Genomic DNA, 10,643 nt, shown 5'->3' on the forward strand with positions numbered 1-10,643 from the left:
TACCATATAAATTTGGTGTCCATCACCATTAAAAATACATTGAAAAGTGCTTCCTAGAGGTACCTGGGTGTTTCAGTTGGTTAAATGTCTGTCTTCAGCTCAGGTCATGATCCCAGTGTCCTGGGATAGAGCCCCACATCAGCCCCACACATCTGGCTCAGCAAGGAGTCTGCTTCTCCCTCTCCCTCTGGTTTGTGCTCTCTCTCTTTCTCTCTCTCTATCCAATAAATAAGTAAATCTTTAAAAAAATGAAATAAAGTAAAAGGGCTTCCTAAATTGAAATTTTACATCATTTTCCTTCTACTTGAACTTGTACTTTCAGTATGCTTACTCTCCCTGACAACTGAATTTTATAACATATTTTTGTACTCACAAGTTTTTTATTTATCACCTTCACACATTTCTCTGCAATAAACATGTATAGAAATTGAAGCTTAATGTAATTTTTAAATTTTCTTTGAGTATAAGGCTCTAAGTGTTGAAATTTTTCTTCCAGATTAATTACCATTATAATTATTAATACTAATACACAATGAACCAAAATAATTTTCATATATTAACTTTTTACCAAAACATAAATATATTTTAAAATTTGATAAATAACTATTAAACATACAAACTAACACTTCCTGAAAATGAAAACACTTTTTGCCAATTATTTTTACCCATAGGCAAATGTTACTTATTTCTAGATTAAATTGTAGAAAATATAGGCCATTTATTATATTTTTATTTTTATTGTTATACATATGTACTGAGAAACTTTTTTCTCATAACTAAGTAGATTGAAAGGGAAGGGTTTATAGAAATGCCACTCATCTCTTAGAACTTCTGAGTTGAAAAGCAAATTTAAAAAAAGTCATACAAAGATCTATCATAAGAAACATAATAATCTATCTTCTCACAACTCAGTTTATTGAAAGCAAAGAATTGGAAATCCCCAAACTTGCAAAGTGATTTGTTATCTAGTTATTAGAAGCATTTTTTTTCTCTTCAATTTCTGGGAAGTATACCAAAAGAGCTTTACCAAAGTTTATCTGAATATAAATCATACCTGCTATTCTTTCACTAAGAGGGACTTTGTTTAATCCAAAGTACTCAGAATGAAATTTAGAAAAGTGCATATTATTAAGTTCATTACACCTTTGTTCATGCAGTTTGGTTGATGAAATGCTGTTTAATTATGCTTTTTTCATTAAACTTATTTTGAGGTAACTATAGTTTCATATGAAATTGTAAAAAATAATACAAGGTGTTCCCCTATTTTCTGTATTTGGTTTCCCCCTCTAATCACATGTTTTTATATATTTTCATCAGTCACCCAAGCCATAGATCTAGGTCGTACAGTATATGGACAAAGTCTCTCACACAATCCAACTGACAAAGGCAGTACTCAATGTCAAATCAAGCAGCAATATCAGAATTAGTTGCTTTCAGAAAGAGGTTAACTTCACTTTAAAATCATGCTACGTATGTATTTTTAGGATATTAAAATATTGAGAAAAAATTGCTGAATATGTTTTGCCAACTATATTACTTGTTCTGCAGATAAGATTTAAATGATATAGAATCAATATAATTATTTCATAATCATTTCTAATCAGCTATAATAAAAACAAGACAATAATAATATTGTTTCTTGATACTTATTTCGTAATAATGCAGTGTGATGGCTAGCTGAAATGGTTAGTTTTTTTATGACATGAGGCATGTGATAAGAACACATGGCCCTATTTTGGTAAGTAAATTGTATATGTGTATCAAGTTTTATTTTGTATGCTTTAGCAGTGTTTAAAGGAAAATTAATATAAAATCAGAAATAATAATTAATTTTTTATACATAGTGATCAGAGGAAAGTCTGAATTTATTAAAGGAAAAAAAATACGTATTACTCAAACTTCACCAGTCCAGTAGTCAACATATAGCATTATTTTTTGTTAATAGGAGGTAGAAATTATTGAACATTTTATAAGATGAAATAAGATGAATATTAATAGTAATTGGAACACATATTTCATGATTTAGTAAAAAAAATATTTTTAACTATCTTATTGAAAGGTGCAAATGCACTTACATCACAAATTTTCTACCTTAACTATCTAAAGAATCAGTAGTCTTGAAAAGCATTCCACTGATATTTATAAAAATCAACACCATAAATCTATTCTCCTTGGGCAGTTCAAAGGTTCTTTTTGTTTTGGCTAATAAAAAGTCCCAGAAATGGGGAAAAAAGAGTAGCTTTACAGGAGCGAGACCTGACAAACACTACCTGAGGTAGGTGATCAGGTCAACATCAACAGTGGTAAATCATGTTGAGTGTCCCCTGGATATGTGTTGAAAATGATACTTTACCCATACAGTCTTCCTCCCCAAGCCCTATAATTCCAGTCTAATTATGGGAAAAACTTCAGACAAATCCCAACTGAGACATATTCTACAAAATAGCTGACCAGTCTTCTAAAAACTCTCAAGACATCAAAACCAAGAAAGTTGGAGAGACTGTCATAGCCAAGAGGACACTAGGGAGACATGAAGATTAAATGTAATGTGGGATTCAGGAACAGAAAAAGAGTATTAGGTAAAACACAGAAAATATGAATGAAATATGGGTTATAGTTAATAATATTGAAACAATATTGGTTCATTAATTATAAAAATATACCATAATAATGTAAGATATTAATAACAGGAGAAACTGGGTATGCAGTATATGAGAATTCTGTACTGTCTTCACAATTTTTCTGTAAATCTAAAATTGTTCTAAAATTTAAAAACTTTGGTTCTTAAAAAAAGTACTAGAGATAAGTATCTTGAATACCTAAAGTAAAAAAAAAGTATATAAAAAATGTTTTTAATCTTCAGCACTTTTTCCCTTGCTTTTCTCTCAAACAATTCTCCTTCCACACTGATAACAGATCAGAAATAAAAGAGGCAGAATCATTAAACAAAAATTGTTAAAGTCACCATTCCATTTCTATCCAATATCTGAATTCAGAACATTCTAACGTGTCATATTATTTATACTTACACTGTCTATAAGATCATGTTTCCCCTTAACCAAACTACACGGAAAGCAGGGAAACCAGGAAAAGCTTAAGTGTTTCACTTAATTATTTTTTTAACTTTCCCAAAATTAATATTTTGATTTATTACTTTATTTGGCACTCTGAGGTTTTACACTCCAGCTGAACACACCCTAGCAAGATTTGGAGTTAGTGAGGATATGCCTTTCTCATGTGTAGCAGAAGCAGTATTATAAATGCCTGTGAGTTCTCACTCAGGTAGATCGATCTGAGAAAAATAATTGACATGAAGGTTGATGGGTTCCTTAAAACTATCTCTGCACAAGTCCTCCCTTGGAAAGTCTTCCTATACCTTATGGCCACCTGGTTGAAAGACCACTAGAATGACGAACTATGGAATCTCAGATGGGTAAGGAGAAAAATGAGGACAAGAGAAGGATGATCAATTGTGAAAACCACTAGGGCCACTGGTTTGGAAGGTTTGATAGAGTCTAAGTGGAATTCCTGGGTAGGTAGGAACAAGAAAACAAATAAAACAAGAGCAAGATGATGGGAAACCAAATGTGTTTTTATTTTTTTTTAAGATTTTATTTATTTATTTATTTATTCTTGAGAGATAGAAGGAGAGACAGAGCCAGAGACACAGGCAGAGACACAGGCAGAGGGAGAAGCAGGCTCCATGCACCCGGAGCCCGACGTGGGATTCGATCCCGGGTCCCCAGGATCGCGCCCTGGGCCAAAGGCAGGTGCCAAACCGCTGCGCCACCCAGGGATCCCCCCAAATGTGTTTTTAAAAGAGACAGAGAGGAGCACCTGGGTGGCTCAGTTGGTTGAGTGTCTGCCTTTGGTTCAGGTCATGATATGATCTCAGGGTCCTGGGATGGAGCCCCATGTTGGGCTCTCTGCTGAGCAGAGAACCTGCTTCTCCCTCCCTATGCTTGCTGTTCTTCCTGTTTGTGCTCTCCTTCTCTCTCTCTCTCTCTGTCAAATAAACAAATAAAATATTTTTAAAAAATAAAAGAGAGATAAAATCTTTAAAATAAATAAATGAGAGAGAGAGGGAGAGAGAAAATATGAAAACAATCAAGCCAGGAGTGAGTGTTTCCATGCAATTTGGGTGAAGGAAAATACCAGGACCAGCAGCATGTTCTGGAAGGTCTGTTTTTTCAGACATCCTCATGATGACCAAGTCCACTCCTGCTTAAATCTCTCGTTTATGACTGTGTACAAGTGGCACATGGAAAATGCTCAGTAATTATCTGTCAATTAATTGAATATATTTAGGAAGATGTTTTTTTTTAAGATTTTATTTATTTATTCATGAGAGACAGAGAGAGAGAGAGAGAGAGAGAGGCAGAGACACAGGCAGAGGGAGAAGCAGGCTCCATGCAGGAAGCCCCATGTGGGACTTGATCCCAGAACTCCAGGACCATGCCCTGGGCCAAAGGCAGGCGCTAAACCGCTGAGCCACCCAGGGATCCCTGACATTTTTTAATATGTGAAACAAAATAGTTCACTCTGCAATAGTGACCCTATTGGGTCTGCTACTCTTCCCTTTCCCTGAGGGGCTTGTGGAAGTCACATGCTTTCTAATTCTGCACACATAATACTCAGCTCATACTTACTGTACCAAAAGAATCAAGGTCCAATTCTGTTTTCTTTTCTTGACTTTAGAGCACATTTGCTCACATTGCAGATTTTCCCAGGCTACTGATTATTGATTCATTTTCACCTGGATGTCTGGGGAGGAGGTGCCTGCACACCAGATCTCCACCTGACAGTCCAAGCCATTCACACACAATACTCCTGATAAGAATCCCTTTGAGGAAAGCCACAAAATAAGCAAAGGATACAGATGTGTTTAGGTTGGGAATATTTCAGTAACAACCTTCCGTTTTCTTGCAACCAATCAACTCTAGAATTGTTAAACTATACTGCTGTGGGTTTTGTTTTGTTTTGTTTTGTTTTGTTTTAATGTAGGCTTCACACCCAATATGGGGCTTGAACTCATGACCCCAAGGTCAAGAGTCACATGTTCTACCAACTGAGCTAGCCATACTGCTGGGTTTTTAATAGTTTTTCCTCAAGAGCGAATATATTTTAGTCATGCTGAAGGTTCTTGCCTAGGTAGACTTTCCCAATAGTATTTGAGGGCTAACCTGAGAAATGGATAACAAAACTGTCTTGCCAACCACTGGGAATTCCTAGGACTAGATATTATGGGGTAGAATTCAGCCTAAATATTTCACATCCCTTTAACTCCTTCACAATTCAACACCCCCCTCCCCAATTTCTTGTTAATTCCTTCAAAGTTAGCTTTTCTATCCTAATACCTCCAGTTGCCATTTTGCTGTTATGAAATTCTAATCCATGTCAAGGAAAACCTATCTTTGAGAAGTACCTAAGTGGCACATTATGAACTGCAAAGCTCCCACAGAGCAATTTAAAATGATGAATATCCTTTTCAAACATCTTTTTCCAAATTGCACATGGACTTCAGCCAGTCACAAGACGGAGATGTGGAGGATGCATTAAACTCCCCATCTGCTCTTCACATTGCTCAACATTGATTTATAACCCACAGTAAGTCATTTGGCCACACAAACAGAGCTGATGGGCAAGTACAGCACCCAGCGGCTAAAGCACACCCTATGAAAAGTGGTGTCCGTGGCATTAATATTTTTCTCCTCCCTTCACCCTGATGTGACTCACAGCCATTCCAAGTATAGTTCTACCCACTGTTCTCAGAAAAACAAACAAACTCTGAGGTACATTTTAGACTTTGAGAACATAAAGCTCTTTAGGGATAACTTCTGACTCTTGCTTTCATTAAGACAGCTTCAATGCATTTCCTCTCCTTTCAAACACAGCAGCATGTGTAAATTCCTTCCTACTTGTGTCATGTCCTTTTAAGAGAATTACTTTTTTGCTTTCTAGACTGTGTGTCATTCGCTGATTAGGTCAGACATACAGATTTTTCTCTTTTTCACAAGCCATGAGAGGGCACTGTATGTTACGGAAGATAAAACAAAGGCCATGGACTCATGCAAGTAACCCCAAGGTATAATTAATGTTGGTATAATTTCCAAGTATTATCTCAAGATGGGCATATACGATAGTCATCTTTCTCTGCCGCTTCAGCCCAGCCCCATCTCCCATAAAAGCTGAAGCAGAACAAAAATTATGCAAGGTCATACTCTGGAACTGGCAGAAGGTGAGACTGTGAAGTGAGAATGTTTGGTGTTAGTGTCCACCTTGTTGTATGGCTGCCATTTTGGCCCTACTGTTCCCTGGCACTCTTTACATTGGCTGCCACCAGGACCTTCCCTTATAGGAATATTCCATAGGATAGTTCTTTATAATGTTCCAGGGACTCTCATGGCCATTTTCTATTATATCTGCTCTCCACTCTTCCCTCTCAGTGCCCAATTTTTCTGCTCTATACCTAGCTGAACCCCTAAGTATCAGGCCCTTAAGAGTTCAAATTTAAGAATGAACTCATATGATCTGCTCAGATGCTAATGGCTAATGTAGAGAGAAACACCTCTGGCTTTTCATTCCCACAAGAAACTTGAGTACATTTTAAACAGGGGCTTCTGATAAACCATTAATTTTTCAGCCCAGAGGAAGGTCCTTCTCTTGGAAATTTCAAGTAAGATATGAAAAAAAAGAAAGTACATTTTTGAAGAGGAAGACCAGTGACTTTTAAGATACACTATTTGACTGTTGTTTCCTGGGTCCTAGCCATATCATGCCTGCAATCTTCAGAATGCTTTGGTCATATAAAATAGAGTCTTACCCTGGTTACCTCAAGGAATAAGGAAGTTTCTATAAAGGTATACATCACAATAAGAACAACTGGAATTTCAAAATTTCTGATTAACCCAGAAATAGCCAGGGTTAATCAGAAAAGGGAAACTAGTTTAGAAATTGGAAAACAGTACAGGATTCAAGGCAAATCTAGGGACTGGGTTAGCCTGGAGTCCCCTTGAGAGCAGGGTTCACTTATTCCCTCAGCATCAATGCGGACTCAGTTTCTCTTGCTTCTGTTTCCTTGTTGCTCTCAGCCAACCACCTCTTCCTCTCCTCTGCATGTATGTAGATTTCTGCTAACTCATAACTTTTGCTTATTCATAACTTCTGCTTACTCATAATTCCAGCCTATACATAGTTCTTGCTGTCTCATAGTCCATGGGTTGTGTTTTTAGCTTCTGCTTTGGATTTCAATTGACCAACTGTAATATTTCCAATTTGAATGTCCTAGCAGGAGAAGTTACCTAAATTAGTTAATTAACATTCTTCTTATTGAGGTAGAGCCTTTATACCAAGTATATACAAAGTATTCTGAGTAGCTAAGAATTCATTTGGCTAGTTTAAGCAAAAATTGAATTTAATGAAAGGATACTGGACCAGAGAGAAGCTCAAAGAATGAACAGAAACAGGGAACATCCAGAAGCCCAGCCAATCATACCTCCAAATTAGACACGTGAGATCACTGAGCAGCAGAAGCCATAACTTGCAACTGACACCTGGGCACTGGAAACCCAAGCTCATTGCTCCTCCCTTTGCTGGCCCTAGAAACTGGACATTGTTGCAGTCACTGCTACAGAGAGCTCTTCTCATCTCAGCTCCCTTGTATGACCAATTCCCAATTCTAGGTGTAAGGAAGGCATTTTATTGGCCAAATTGAGGTTACATGCTCTCACCCTAGCTGCAAGTGGGGTTGGAGTGGACATGGGAAAAACGAGAATGTGTATATGGTCTTTTTGGCTTCACCAATTAAGCCCATTTTGAGTAATGAGCTCCGCTCAGGCATAGAACATGGATCCTCACTCAGCAGGGGACTATGGGCAGGGTGGGAATTTTGATTGGCTGGTCCAAGACAACCTCATAATTGAAAAAGTAAAGGAAATTCTTACATGGGCACTATTGGCTTAAAGCCCTACAAGGCACGCTTATATTCAATTTAGGTATTTATATATCTGCCAGCCTGATTGGACTATAAGCATTTTAGGGCAGAGACTTTGTCTTCTTTATTTTTATCTCCCTAGTGCCTGGGGCACTGCTTGGCATATAGCAGATGCTCCAAAAATGTCTGTTGAATTTAATAGTACTTGTGGCTCTAGGAATTTTTCCATAGCATTAGATAGCATAAATTTCTCCATGTTTTCAGGAAGACCATGATTTAAACAAACACAAAGGACTTATTGACACATCATGAGAATGCAAAGGTAGTAAGAATTTTTATGACCTACTCTCTTCTTGGAGTAATCTCACTTTCTCTACAGTGCACAGAGCTCCGACATTGTGGCAGATGGAATGTGAGAACTGCTGGAAAGAAGAGAGATTAAGCCATGAAAGATAGGATAGAGTTTGGAGAGGGAGCATCACAACAGGGCAGAGATGAAGGAAATCAAGGAAAGGGAGCAGAGAACTAGTCTAGGGAGTGTTAGGAACAGAACACAAGCTTCCTGATAACCTAGATGGAAATTAGAGAATGGACAAAGTAATTCTAAATGTTGCTTTGATGACAGCAAAGAAGGAAAGACAGAACTAATAATTTTATGCACTTATTACATGCCAGACAATAGCTAGGAACTCTGTGTGTGTGTATGCATGTATGTGTATTTAAACTTTACAACAACCTATTAATGTGGATACTATTATTGCCATTTTGTACATAAGGAAAATGAGACCCAGAGAGATGAATTGATTGGCTTAGTTACAAAGATCATAAGTGACAGGATCAGAATTTAATGATTCTGACTCCAAATACCACATTAAAACAAACAAACAACACAAAACCAATCTATCCACCTCTGAGTAAGACAGAAAAGGACTGGAAGTGGGATGATCATGCTCATTAGAAGCTAGAACTATTTCTCCAAACTGCCTGTGAACTCCTAGGAACTTGAGTGGTGAGACTGACCTACTTTTGAACACACTCTATGTAAGTAAATTTGACAATTAACATTCTCTAGATCATTTATATACGAAATCAAGAAAAAAATAAAGATGAAAGCAGCTTTGTCTCTCATATTAGTTTTTTTTAACAGGCCATGGTCATTTTTCACAGCAGTCCTAGGCAATTAAGCTCAGGAAATGTCAAGAAAAGACTAAAGAGATTACTTATTTATTACTTACTTATTTTGCACTGAAATACAATTGGTATATAACAAACCAATGATTTCATGGATATTACTATTAGAGAGGAGGCTCAGTATAAATCTAAGGTAAAACACTGAGGGATAGACAAAGGTAACAAAACTCATGGAAGTGACATGTGAACGTATCAAACGGAAATGTGTTGGAAGAGAAGCAGGTCTGTGTCTGCCCTCTTCTCCATGCTGCTCATTCTATGGCCCTGCATTTTAGAAGATACAAAAAGATTCACATAGAAAAGATGAACACAAACCCACAATTCCCCTGGAGGAGGAAGAGGGAGAGAGAGAGAGAGAGAGAGAGAGAGAGAGAGCCTTTGCTCACTTACTACATACACATACACAATACATGCATACAAATACACATACACATACATGCACAAATACACATACATGCATACACACACACAGAGTTCCTAGCTATTGTCTGGCATGTAATAAGTGCATAATAAGTGCAGAATCTGTCTCTATCTGGAGAACCCCTGACATGAGCACAACTAGCATAATCCCAGGAGATGGGCACTGGTAAGTAGGAGTGTTTGTACAAGTTTACATGGTCACTAAAACGTGAGCATCATCCTTCTATACTGATTTACATGATTCATTTTCCTAGCCACAGGTGGACGGGTCTCAGGGTGACTGCAGCAGGAGGCAGCAGGAGGCAGCAGGGTGGAGGGAAAGGAGCCATACCAGCACCTCGCAGGAGCTCAGCCCTTCACCAGGCCAACAGGCCAGGAAGCCCATTGGATTATTGAATGTCAGAGTAGAAGAGACCACAGACATCGAATGATCAGTTGAAATAACAGTTTTTCAGCTGAAAAACAGAGCAATTCCAGAGTCTTTAAGTGAAGATCCCGGGTCTCTGGTAACCGAGGTTGGCCCTGTCCCTTAACGGCGCCCTTCCCAGAGTTCTTTCAGGGTCTAGGGCCCTCTCGCGGCCAGGTTCCCGGGAGGGATTTTTACCTTTGCCCGTTTCCCTGGCAGTGATGAAAACTGCAATCCGATTCACTTCATCTCACGACTTGGCGGAGTATTCGGAAGGGACGAGAGATACGAGCGCGTAGGCAGAGACGCGCGGCCCAGCTGGACGCAGGACGGGCGAGGCCCTCCCGCTCGGGGCTGGGCCGGGGCTGGGCCGGGGCTGGGCCGGGGCTGGGCCGGGGCTGGGCCGGGGCTGGGCTGGGGCTCCGCGGGCCCAGGTGTTCCGGAGGGGAAGAAACTGGCAGAAAGTAGATGCCTCCGCCCGCCGAGCCCCCCCCCCCCCCACACACACACAAGGTAGAGCACCACACCCGCCTTCCGCACACGGGGCTCCCGGTGCCAACGCCTCCGCGCCCTCCAGGACCCCGGACCCCGGCTCCAGCCCTCCCCGCCCGCGGGCCCCGGCGGGAGCGGCGGCTGCGGGGCGGCGGGGGGCGGGCCGCGCTCGCTGCCATTGGTTGTGCGGCCCGAGGGGCG

General features: G+C 39.4%; 1 long non-coding RNA gene across 2 annotated transcripts in view; it reads right to left on the bottom strand.

Annotated features, from left to right (window-relative positions):
* The window catches only part of LOC112918681 (uncharacterized), a 197,809-nt gene extending 187,373 nt beyond the window's left edge, over window positions 1-10,436 (bottom strand). The window contains exon 1 of one of the 2 annotated variants that reach the window (XR_011994266.1): window positions 10,149-10,277. This is a non-coding gene — a long non-coding RNA (uncharacterized lncRNA). Of the gene's footprint in view, window positions 1-10,148 lie in introns of both variants that reach the window. The other variant, XR_003234737.2, reaches the window with a different exon arrangement.
* Between the last annotated feature and the right edge of the window lie 207 nt (window positions 10,437-10,643).

This window comes from Vulpes vulpes, chromosome 9, assembly GCF_048418805.1.
Source record: "Vulpes vulpes isolate BD-2025 chromosome 9, VulVul3, whole genome shotgun sequence".
NCBI lineage: Eukaryota > Metazoa > Chordata > Mammalia > Carnivora > Canidae > Vulpes > Vulpes vulpes.